The sequence below is a fragment of the Leucopleurus acutus genome (genome assembly GCF_964270905.1).
Source record: "Leucopleurus acutus genome assembly, chromosome: 4".
In the NCBI taxonomy this organism is placed as follows: Eukaryota; Metazoa; Chordata; class Mammalia; order Artiodactyla; family Delphinidae; genus Leucopleurus; species Leucopleurus acutus.
The window spans coordinates 23,121,219-23,132,696 of NC_139146.1; positions in this window are offsets into that span (position 1 = coordinate 23,121,219).

An 11,478-nucleotide genomic window follows, 5' to 3' on the forward strand; every position below is an offset into this window, starting at 1 on the left:
TGGTCACTTAGATGCTCACTTTTCCTTTTTTTTTTTTTCTTCTGTCATTTTTTTTTAAACATCTTTATTGGAGTGTAATTGCTTTACAATGGTGTGTTAGTTTCTGCTTTATAACAAAGTGAATCAGTTATACATATACATATGTTCCCATATCTCTTCCCTCTTGCGTCTCCCTCCCTCCCACACTCCCTATCCCACCCCTCTAGGTGGTCACAAAGCACCAAGCTGATCTCCTTGTGCTATGTGGCTGCTTCCCACTAGCTATGTGTTTTACATTTGGTAGTGTATATATGTCCATGCCACTCTCTCACTTTGTCACAGCTTACCCTTCCCCCTCCCCATATCCTCAAGTCCACTCTCTAGTAGGTCTGTGTCTTTTACTCAGCAGCAAAGTCAGTATGATTCCTTCTCTGTGGTAAATCAGCATTGAAATGGATTCAGAAATAGCTTAGCAGGAAGTATTTGAAGAGAAATCAATTCTTACTATAATGATTGGGCAGAAGACTGTAATAGATATAAGTAGAACTTGAGTTAACTATAAAGGAAGGAGATTTTAAAAATTAGTTTTTTAAAAAAGCACGTTTTTAGCCTAAGAAGTCAAAAGTCTTGTCATTTTTTTTCCAAGACCATGATCGAATTTTCCTTCTCCACAGTTGAATTATGTTCAGCAGAGAATGCTGAACTGCATTGCTGAAAGTTAGTCTAACTTCTCTTGATGGTATAAATAGAATAAGTTGTGAAGCAATAAACTGATGAAGATTTATTCTCAAATTACAGTAGAATTGATTTTTTTAAATGAAAAGATAGGAAGTTAGTGTCCATAAGTTTCTAAAATTGTATTAACCTATATTTTCTTGATGGAAATTAGATACTTTATTGTCTGAAACTCTGAGAAGTAATTCTTATTATGGGATTTTTCATTTTATTTTACTTTTAATTTAAATAATGAATAGACAATAAGTTAATAGAAAGTTGTCAGAATGAGAAGTCAACAAAAAATGAATATTTGAGTTTACTTTCAAGTGAGGCAAATAATTTGACCTCAGTATATATTTTAAGATATTCATGTAAAATTTTACATAATTAAATTTACTAATAAGAAATCTTTTAAATGATAGCCACCAAAAGGTTAGTGAATTTGTACATATCTTGCTTTTATTTTTATTAACTGCTATTAAAATTATTTAAACAATTGTAGGTTCATAATTTTAAAATGTGGTTGATATTATTAGTAATGATCAGCTCTATGCTATGTCTCTATGTGCATTATAATATTTTGACCATACAGAAATGGATCAAAATATGTAGAAGAATTAGTTGAAGTATCCTGTACCTTTCAAATTATTACTTTGAAATTTTCATAACCAAAAAGTGTCACGTAGTTCACTTGCTTTTTGAGGAAATGAGGAAAAGAGGGGTAACGGTTATTTTCTACATTCTTGAGGATTAGAGGCCTTTACTGGGTCGCTGTAATAATCTGATGAATGAAGCTCACCTTTCTGAAGCTGCACTTCAGGTGTGACCATGCTGCCACCACCGTGCCAGTCTGATGGACTCTGCCCTCCAGGAGTAAGAACTTGCTGTGTGGAAGTGTGTGCAACACACAGAGGAGGTGCTTCTTGTGAAGTGTTCCCAGCACGGCTGCTCCTCATGACAGACCCTGCCTTCCAGAGACATGCAATGGCTTAATCCTTGGTTTTACTGGCCCTGAAGAAATCACTGCTTTGACATCTGAACAGCCTGTGAGGATTTAGTTTTTGTGGATAGCTTTTTACAAGTGTTGCTTTTACTCCTCACACTGTGTGTTAAGTGTTGCAAAGTTTTCCGGAAAACCTGAGAATGTGTGAAAATATGCTTAGAACAATGATTAATAGGTTAGAGATCCTATATGTGTCAGCTTCAAAATGTTAGCTATTAGATTCTTTCCTACGTATAAAGAAATATATGTATATCTCCATGTATAAAAATATATATGCCTTGTATTTTAATGTTATTATCTTAATGTGTTTCCCAAAAGTTCACTGTGACTAAATCTCATTTCTATTTGTTTCTTTATTGTTTCCTTTCAGTCTCCTAAACACTTAATTTTTACTTAATTATTAATATCCCATTTTACAGATGCATAAATTGGGGCACAGGGAGATAAAATTACCCAGGGTCATACAGCTGGTAAGTAGAAGAGCCAGGATTTGATCCTAGCAGGGACTCCAGACAACATGCTCTTAACCACTGTGTACCTGCCCTGCCTTAGCCTGATGGTTGATAGAACACCCTATATAGACTCATTCCTTCATTGATTTATTAATTAGCCTGTAGTAACTGTGTATTTACTATGTGTCATGCTCTATGGTAGGTGGTAAGGATAAGTTGCCAGTAAGGAGAAAAAGTCCTCAAGTGACTGTTTCCACAAATGACTACATAGTAAATGTTATCTCTTCATGAATGAATTTTCAGTAGTGTCTACAAGTCACAGCCAAAAGAAAGAAATAATTGAGATAAGGGATCCAATAATAGCTCAGAGAGAGAAACTCTTTGCAAAGGCCTGTGAGAGAACTTCCTAGTTTTCCCCAGCTCAAATGCTTCAGAACTTGTATTTCAAACTTAAATTGCTCATGCTGCATTTTGAGCCCAGTGCATCTAGCCTTGTCCTTAGGTACAGATACAGCTGTCTAACATTCCCTGTATTTGGACAATTTTTATCTTTGAAAATTAAGTTGCGTATGCTAATGTCAAATTTACATGTTGATTAAATTCAATTACTTTGCTTTTCCCATACATTTTATTTCCTAACTCCTAAAATATATTTTAACAAAGGATTACTGGTTAATATTTATGTTGAAATACAATTTTAGTCTGCCATAACATTTCTCTTTTGAAATCAGTTGCTCACATTAGGAGAATTATGTAAAACGTGCTTAGTATCCACTTTAGTGTTGGATTCTTTCTATATTCAATTTTTTTTTTTGCATATAGGAGGAGGGAAATATTGAGATTCTTTCATAAACAGAAAAATGAATGAGTAATTAGATAGCTGTAAGACTATAATTTTAAAGAAGCAGAACAGTGCTACATGGTACAATGAAGTATCTGTTTTATTCTTGTTCAGTGTCAGGGGAAAGTAACTGGCAGTTACAACTGTCAAAGTCTTGGTTGTAGCTCTCATGTCCTGCCAAAATGTTTCAGAAAAATTATCATACTTATTTAAATGCCCAACCAAGGGCCTTAGTGTTTTCTTATCTATGCATATAAAAACCATAGCAAATCTAAATAACAAATACTTCATAAAGAAAACTAATATTCTTTTATATATTTATCAGAATTACTTACTTTGGAACAGGAAACATGTTTCTTTTCTGGCATGTGTGTGGCAATTATATTACATGCTGTATATTAATCAAATAGCCCATTTTGAAGTAATGCAGAGCCAAGGTAACAAAAAAGCAAAGTTTTATCTTAAAAACAGATTTGATGTTCTGAGAACACACTGGAAATAATGAAATAAACAGAGATCCTTGGCATCCAGCTTCCCAGCATCACTGCTGACACAGTGTTCCAAGTGCTCTGAAAGGAAAGAAATGATTAGAGCCGCTCAATTTATTTCTTAAAAGAAAAAGTTCTTTATCTTAAAGCTAGAGCCACGTGTATTACTCAAATCCAGATGACTAGATGAATTCTTTATTGAAATGACAATGAAAGTAGTTATATTGCTAATTGTCAACTTAAAAATAAAACTCCTTTGGCAATCCAGACACACTGGTATGAGCAACAAAGATAATGAACATTTTTATAATCAACATCCCTTGAAACTCTCCAACTGAAGCATCATTGAAATGCCATTTTGATGTGATTACTCAATAATAGAGTGTGGATTTTTGAGACACATAAGGTAGTGTAAGGACAAGTGTACCTTTAAATCATAGATTTAAAATGAGGAAAAAATTTTCAATTGTTTAGAGGGCTTTTTGTCTCCTTTTCGACATTCCTTATTTGTATGAAAGAAGACATAGTTATTCTGGCTAGCTAATTTCATATGAAAACAATAGGAAAGGATGAGGTTTATCATTATGGCCTGTTTTGACATACAAGGCAACAATGGAATTTTAATCAGAATATAAGTAAGTATGGTGAAAAGAATGATTAATATATACTAAGAAGGATATTGAACAAAAGAGCTACTATTTTATAAAATCTTCCCTCTTTTCATTCTTTCCACTTTCATTTCAAATATTAAAAAGGAAATGGAAAAATAGGGTGAAGATTATAAATTATTCATTTTATTTGAATACATTTGTCAATCTTTCATGCTTGATATACTTTTTTTTAAGAATGTAAGCCTACACAATACATTAACCACAGTGTTTAAAAAGAACATTTGTGAAAAAACCAAGGTAAGGGTATTTTTGTTTCATCTTTCTGGTACAAATTCAGATTTCCCATTTGAAGTTATGTCCTTCATTTCTACTTCTGGTTTTGGCACATACATGTAGTACTTAGAATGTAATTGTTTATGAACTAATTCTGGACTTCATTTGTTTTAACTGTGGATGATTTCTAAGCTTTGAACATAGGTACTTTTAGTTCACTTTAAATAGCAAAATCTTATTATATTTTCAGAGAAAAAAATTTAAAGGCAATGCTGTTTTTATAGAATGAAAGGAAGTATAAACTAGTAATTTCACATTTAGAACCTAAGGCTTACTGCAACCTTTAGTGTTTCAAATGTTTTCTTATCAGTTATAAAAACCTTAAATATGCAATTTTCCTCTATGTAATTTTCACTTTAAAGATCAAAACCTGACTTTATCTCCTTTTTCCATGTTATAGAAAGTTAAGGGATTGACTTCAATTTCATTTTCTTAATATCTATCTTGATGGTCATAAAATTTATTCATATTTTTCCTCCTTTATAGATCAGAAATTATTCTGTATTATGTATTTCAAAATCTCTCTGTTTTTTCTAAGGGCAGATTTTGTTAATTTGCATTTTTATGGGAACTATGATTTGAACTTGTTCTTGACCCATTCTATGAAAAATAGGTAACTCACATTGTAATCTAATAAAAGGAAGTTGATAAATTGATTCATAGTTTATTTACTATTGAAAACTTCAGTGGCTAATAGAAACCTCTTGCTACCCTAAAGTGCATCAGAACTAGGGCTGGGGTTGAACTAAGCCAGGGCATCGCCTCTGCTGTTTCCTCGCATCTCATTTAATGTGTAGTCAGGAAGGCCTTTGTGGGCAAAGGAAACTGCCTTCTCTCGTGGAAGCCCTGGTTTGCTCTCGTGAGGTCTCTGAGCTCTGTTATTTTATTGATACCCCAGAGGATAGAGCAGTGGATTGGGAGTAAAGCAACCTGGTTTCTTCTCTTATCTGTCGCCTCTACTGCTAGGAATTTGGGCAACTCCCACCGCCCCCCCCCCCCAGTCTCACTCTGTCTGTATTTTTGAAATGGAAATGCTAGGCTTGTAAAGCATTTTCTATATTGAAAACACAATGTCTGTGACTCTGTAAGAGTCTTATCTGCAGTTCTTCTGGACATCTTGAAAAATAACAAAAGAATCTCTGCAAGCTGCTATGGAGGTCTCCTGACTGGCTAGACCTAAAGTTTAATCTTTTGGAAGATGCCAGTGATTGTAATGCACTTAGCCTAATTAGGTGGTCAGCTTCTAAGGAGACAAATGCCATGAAAAGCTTTAATGGTGGCAAGTATCTATGATTCTAAGAATTTCTTTCAATTTTCCTTGAAGCATCAGAATCTTCTCTAATTGCTCTATTAATCTAGTTTAGACCTATTATTTCATGTAATGATTGACTAAAACTTGCTTTAAAATAGGGCTAATTGAAAGTTTACAAAAATGTATTCTTCCACTGAAGCTGTGTGTGAAAGCAAAACCTACTCTTACATTCAATTTCCTTATATTTGACATCCTAATCATGAATGATCATATCTTAAATGTTAATTTTTGAAATCTCACTTTGGTGATACTATGGAGAATGATATAGAAGCCAACCTGAATAGAGTCAGTGATCAGACAGCAGGTAAATTCTATTATAGGGAGAGAAGTGTTAAAATGTTGAAAGAAGGCATGGATGATGGGATTGATAAGAAAGGGATATGTGGAAAAGTTAAAGCAGAATGGCCAAAGTGGATCTAACATGAGAGAAGCATGACATCTACAATGACTTTCTGATATATTGGGCTTGGAAGATATGATGGATTCTTGTGTTCCAAACAGAGATTAAGATAAGAAGTATATACTTTGGCTTATAAGTATACACTTAGAAGATATAATATATGCCAGTTTCAAAATAAATGTTTCAAAAAATAAATCAATCGTTCAACTTTTAACTTATTACTAGACAATGAAATGCAGATACAGAAAAACACACAAAACAAATATATAGCTCAATGAGATATTTTAAGGTAGTACTCTTGTAACTACCAGCCAAATCAATAAATAGAACTTTTCCAGCCACTCAGAAGCCTCTCCATGATCCCTATACCACTTTCAATCCCCTCCCACCCACCAAAAGTAATCTCTATCCTGACTAGTAACCATTTCCTTGCACTTCTTTATAATGTTACATTTACGTGACAATCACTCAATAACATAGTTTCATAATACTAAAATTTTGCTGTCTTTAAAGTAATTTTTTATTTTTATTTATTTATTATTTATTTTATTTTATTTTATTTTTGCGGTACGCAGGCCTCTCACTGTTGCGGCCTCTCCCGTTGCGGAGCACAGGCTCCGGACGCACAGGCTCAGCAGCCGTGGCTCACGGGCCCAGCCGCTCCACGGCGTGTGGGATCTTCTCAGACTGGGGCACGAACCCGTGTCCCCTGCATCGGCAGGCGGACTCTCAACCACTGCGCCACCAGGGAAGCCCCTAAAGTCTTTTTTTAAATTGAAGTATAGTTGATTTATAATGTTGTATTAGTTTCAGATATACAGCAAACTGATTCAGTTTTACATATATATATATATATATATATATATATATACACACACACACACACATTTTTTTCAGTTTATTTTCCATTATAGGTTATTATAAGATATTGAATATAGTTTCCTGTGTTGTACAGTAAATCCCTGTTGCTTCTCTATTTTATGTGTAGTAGTTTGTATCTATTAATCCCATGCTCCTAATATATCTCTCCTCCTCCCTTTCCCCTTTGGTAACCATAAGTTTATTTTCTATGTCTGTGAGTTGATTTCTGTTTTTTATATAGATTCACTTGTATTATTTTTTAGATTCCACATATAAGAGATATCATACAATATTTGTTTTTTTCTGACTTACTTCACTTAGTATGATATTATCTAGGTCCATCCATGTTGCTGCAAATGGCAATATTTCATTCTTTTTTATGGCTGAGTAAATTTCCATTGTTGTGTGTGTATATATGCACCACTTTTTTATAGTCTATTGTAGAATGCTGTGTTTGACCTGTAGAGGATCTCATCACATGGACTCTGGAGTCGGTATACCTGTGTCTCCATGTCTCTTTTCTGTGATGTTATTAGCAGTGACCTTTAATGCATAGATCTATTACTTCATTGAGGGCTACAAAAGTCATGCTCCAATTCTATCATTTCTATTTTTACTTATTAATTTAATACTTTTATAAAAAGGCACTATTTGGTTATGCAGTGGAAAATTCAAATTGGAAAGGTGAGATAAATGCCTGAGCCTGCCCCCGCCTTTTATTTATTTATTTATTTTTGGCTGTGCTGCACAGCATGTAGGATCTTAGTTCCCTGACCAGGGATCGAACCAGCTTCCCCTGCTTTGGAAGTGTGGAGTCTTAACCACTGGACTGCCAGGGAAGTCCTGAGCCTTCCCTTTTATGTACTCATTTTCAAGGTAATTAATTGGTTTCCTATCATCCTTCAATATTAATCAATTAGTTTTAAAATATATTATTATAAATAAACGCCTTTCCCATCATTGACAAGTAAGAGCCTCTTCAAATTGGCTCTTGAAAACTTCAATTTGGGAATTAGGAAAGCTTGTTGCAACTGGAGTGCATTCCGTAACTATGTAGTTAACAAAATAGAGTAGAAATGAGCATTCCAATAGCATGAGTTCATATAGATATTTCCAATTCAAATTTAGGCCTACAGATTTTTTAACTTAACTCTTCAGTATTAAAATTATATTTCCTTTCTTCCGTTCTAAAAATCCTCAATATCACAAGTGATAGAGTTAGAATAACTTGTAATCTACTTATTTGCTTTGTACATTAGACATACGATAATCTCAGAATAACAATACTAATACTACCACCTCCAATATAATTAACAAGAATAGTTAAAAGTATTCTTTTCATAAAAGCCTTCCTCACTTACTCCACAGTTTAAAAATATCTGAGCCCATAGCTATTCAAATACTCTCTACATTTTAACCTTTATTTAGTCTTATTTAGCCCTACAAATATCCATAGGTTTTGATGCTGCCCGCTAGTCCTTACGGTGACGTTTTGTAGTCATTTTAGTAGTCTGAAGTGTAATGTTTAGTAAATTCCTCAGGAAGGGCTCATGGGAGCAATATTTCCTGAGTTATTACATATGATAACAGTTTGGGCCTTTATAGTTGAAATCAGTTTTGCTAGGTATAAAACCCTAATTTTTTCCCCCCTTGCATACCTTAAATATGTTACTGTATTTTCTTTTGGGTTAAAACATTACTGTCAAAAAGACTGATGATAAATTAATTTCTTCCCTCTTATAGGTCAATTTCTTTTTTGTGCCTAATGTCAAAAGTCATTTTTTCTTTTTTGTTTGAAGCCCAGTATTTCTTGTCATTGGTCATTTTGAGACTATACTTTCATGAATGTGATATTCTTTTTCAATATGTAATTTTAACTCTTCTTTATATAAGAAAATTTTCCTGAATTGAAATTTTTAGTATTTCTCTTTCTTTTTCCCTTACTCTTCCTGCATCCCTTGGGCTGCCATTGATGTTAGCTGGATCTTCTCTCTTGGACTTCCTTTGCTATCTTCAATATTTCTCACTTTGCAATTATTATTTTTTAAAAATCTCTTCTTTTATTTAGCTCTGGTTTTTTAATTTTTTCACTTTTTTACCTTCTATTTTTCCTAAGGTGTTACCTATTGTGCTTATGTTTGCTTGTGTTTCTCTAATTCATTCTTTATTTCTGAAAAGATGGTTTCTTTTATTTCTGCTTTTTTTCCTGAGGTCTAGAAATATACTTGAGGGCTTTTCTTCATGCTTTAAATTTTTTTTTTATGTCTTAAGTAATTTTTAATGTATTTAGCTCATTTTGAACTAGCAGGTTATAGTTCATCTATACTATATTTTGGGGGGCATTTTTCGCATAAAAACTGCATGGAATTTGACCTCAATATTTTTCTGTTTCCTATTTTCATGTGAAATTATTTTTTTTTCTGAACTTTTAGTAGGAATTCTAGTTCTGAGAGATTTTCTAAACTTCTCTAAATTCCTTCTTCTCTTGTTTTCATCTAACACCGGAACTATAGAAACTTGCTTTCTAAGATTTCCTGATTTTGTTTCTTCCCCACTTTTCTCTGAAACTTATTTCCCCTTCATTTCTGTTTTAATTGTCCTGTTCAATTTTGATTCCACTGCAGACAGTTTTTCCTCAGCCTAGGAGACCTATCTGCTCTAACCTTTTCAGATTATCTTATTGTGGGCCCCTCAACTTGCCTCATATTGGATTTCGCAAAAACACTATCAGTTTTGGTAGTTGTTTTCAAATTGCACTACTATTGTTTCTGCGTATTTTGAGGTTCTCCTTTTTTTTAGTTCTGTCATACACCTTGTTGCTTTTCTGTGCTTTCTCATGCACAGATGCTGATATGAGTCTTGTGGTCATTTGTGGTTCGTCCTCAATCAATTGTATTTTGAAGTTTACAGGGATACCTTGCCACCTCGACTTGCTGTAAATATTGCTTATGAGTTTTTGGATATACTATCTAGTGTTTTGTATGCTTTATCATCTAGTTGCTCTCTCTGTGTTTATGAGAATCAAAAGCTATATTGCTATAGCCATCCTCCCACAATCTCCTCTTACTCCCTTTTTTTGATGACACACCATAGTGGTTAAGAGTACTGACTCTGGAATCAAACTACCTGGGTTAAAATCCCAGATAACAATACCACTTATAAGCATTGTTACCTCGGCACACCCCTGGACTCTAAAATTGTGATAATAATACAATTTATCTTAAAGGGTTATTATAAGATTACATGAACTAATATTTTTAATGCACTTATAATGTATGTGATGACTGCAATGTATGTGTTTGTTAAATAAATTTCAGTTTTAATATATATTAGTCATTTAAAACTTCAATTAATATATCATTCAAGGCATAGAAAAGTACTATCAATGCCATTTCTTTATTACCTAATTAAAAATTGTAATTCATACTCTAGTTGATTTGATCCATAGCGTTGTTTAGAATAAGGAAGAGACCACTGAGTCAATGAATGGTCAGGTGAATAAGTGCTAACAATTAAAATATATAGAGTTATATAGTATAATGAATTTTAAATAATAAGTTTACCATGATGTTCTAGCAACAAAAACGTACTTAGGTTACTGACGCTTTAAGTATTATTCAAGAAAATAATTGTTAATCTTTCTAAAGTTATTTAGGTATTAACTTGAAGGATAAGACAATGAATAGTCAGGATATTTTCAGTCTTCCTTGATTCATGTGTCATCTGCCAAATTTAAATAGCTCCCTAACAATTTCATCTTCATATCACTATACAGAAAATGCAACCAGCTGTTGCCTATTTCCAATGACCCACAGAAAATGGTTGTAATTTGTAATAGGAGCAATTTAGGTTTGATGTAAGGAAGAATTTTATGAATGTGAAAGAAGTTCATGAATGTGTAATTTAGGAAATGAGACTGTAGACACCCTTATGTTGGCTTATTAAAAAATAGGATAGTTATTAAAGGATATATTGGGATGGTTCTTTGATAATGACCATTTATTTTTAAAAATAATACTAATAACAATAAAATAATACCAGAGGGCTATTATCCATTAAGAAATAATAATATTATTAATAATTATTTAATAATATGCAAAGGTTAAATAATTATGAAGAACTAGGAAAAAAATAAGTATTTTATAAAAGCTCATAGAAGACTATCAAAGTGACATTTGGAAAAGAATATATAAAATATTTTTAAAAAGAGACTAGCGTTATAAGCATGTAAATTTAGAGGAACAAGAGCAAGCCAGTTACTTTAACAAGGACCATAAATGCCTTGTTAAAGAAAAGCATGGTGAATCAATCAGAGTTAGCGTACTGGCTAATATGTTGTCTTTTAATTGGTTTCTCCATTATTGGCCTATCAAGGTTAATTTTGTGTGTGTTTCGACTTACCACAGGTTACTGGTTTGTCTTCTCATCCACAGCAGAGTTCAAAATGAGCACAGATTCCCCACAGAGCAAGTGCTATGAAC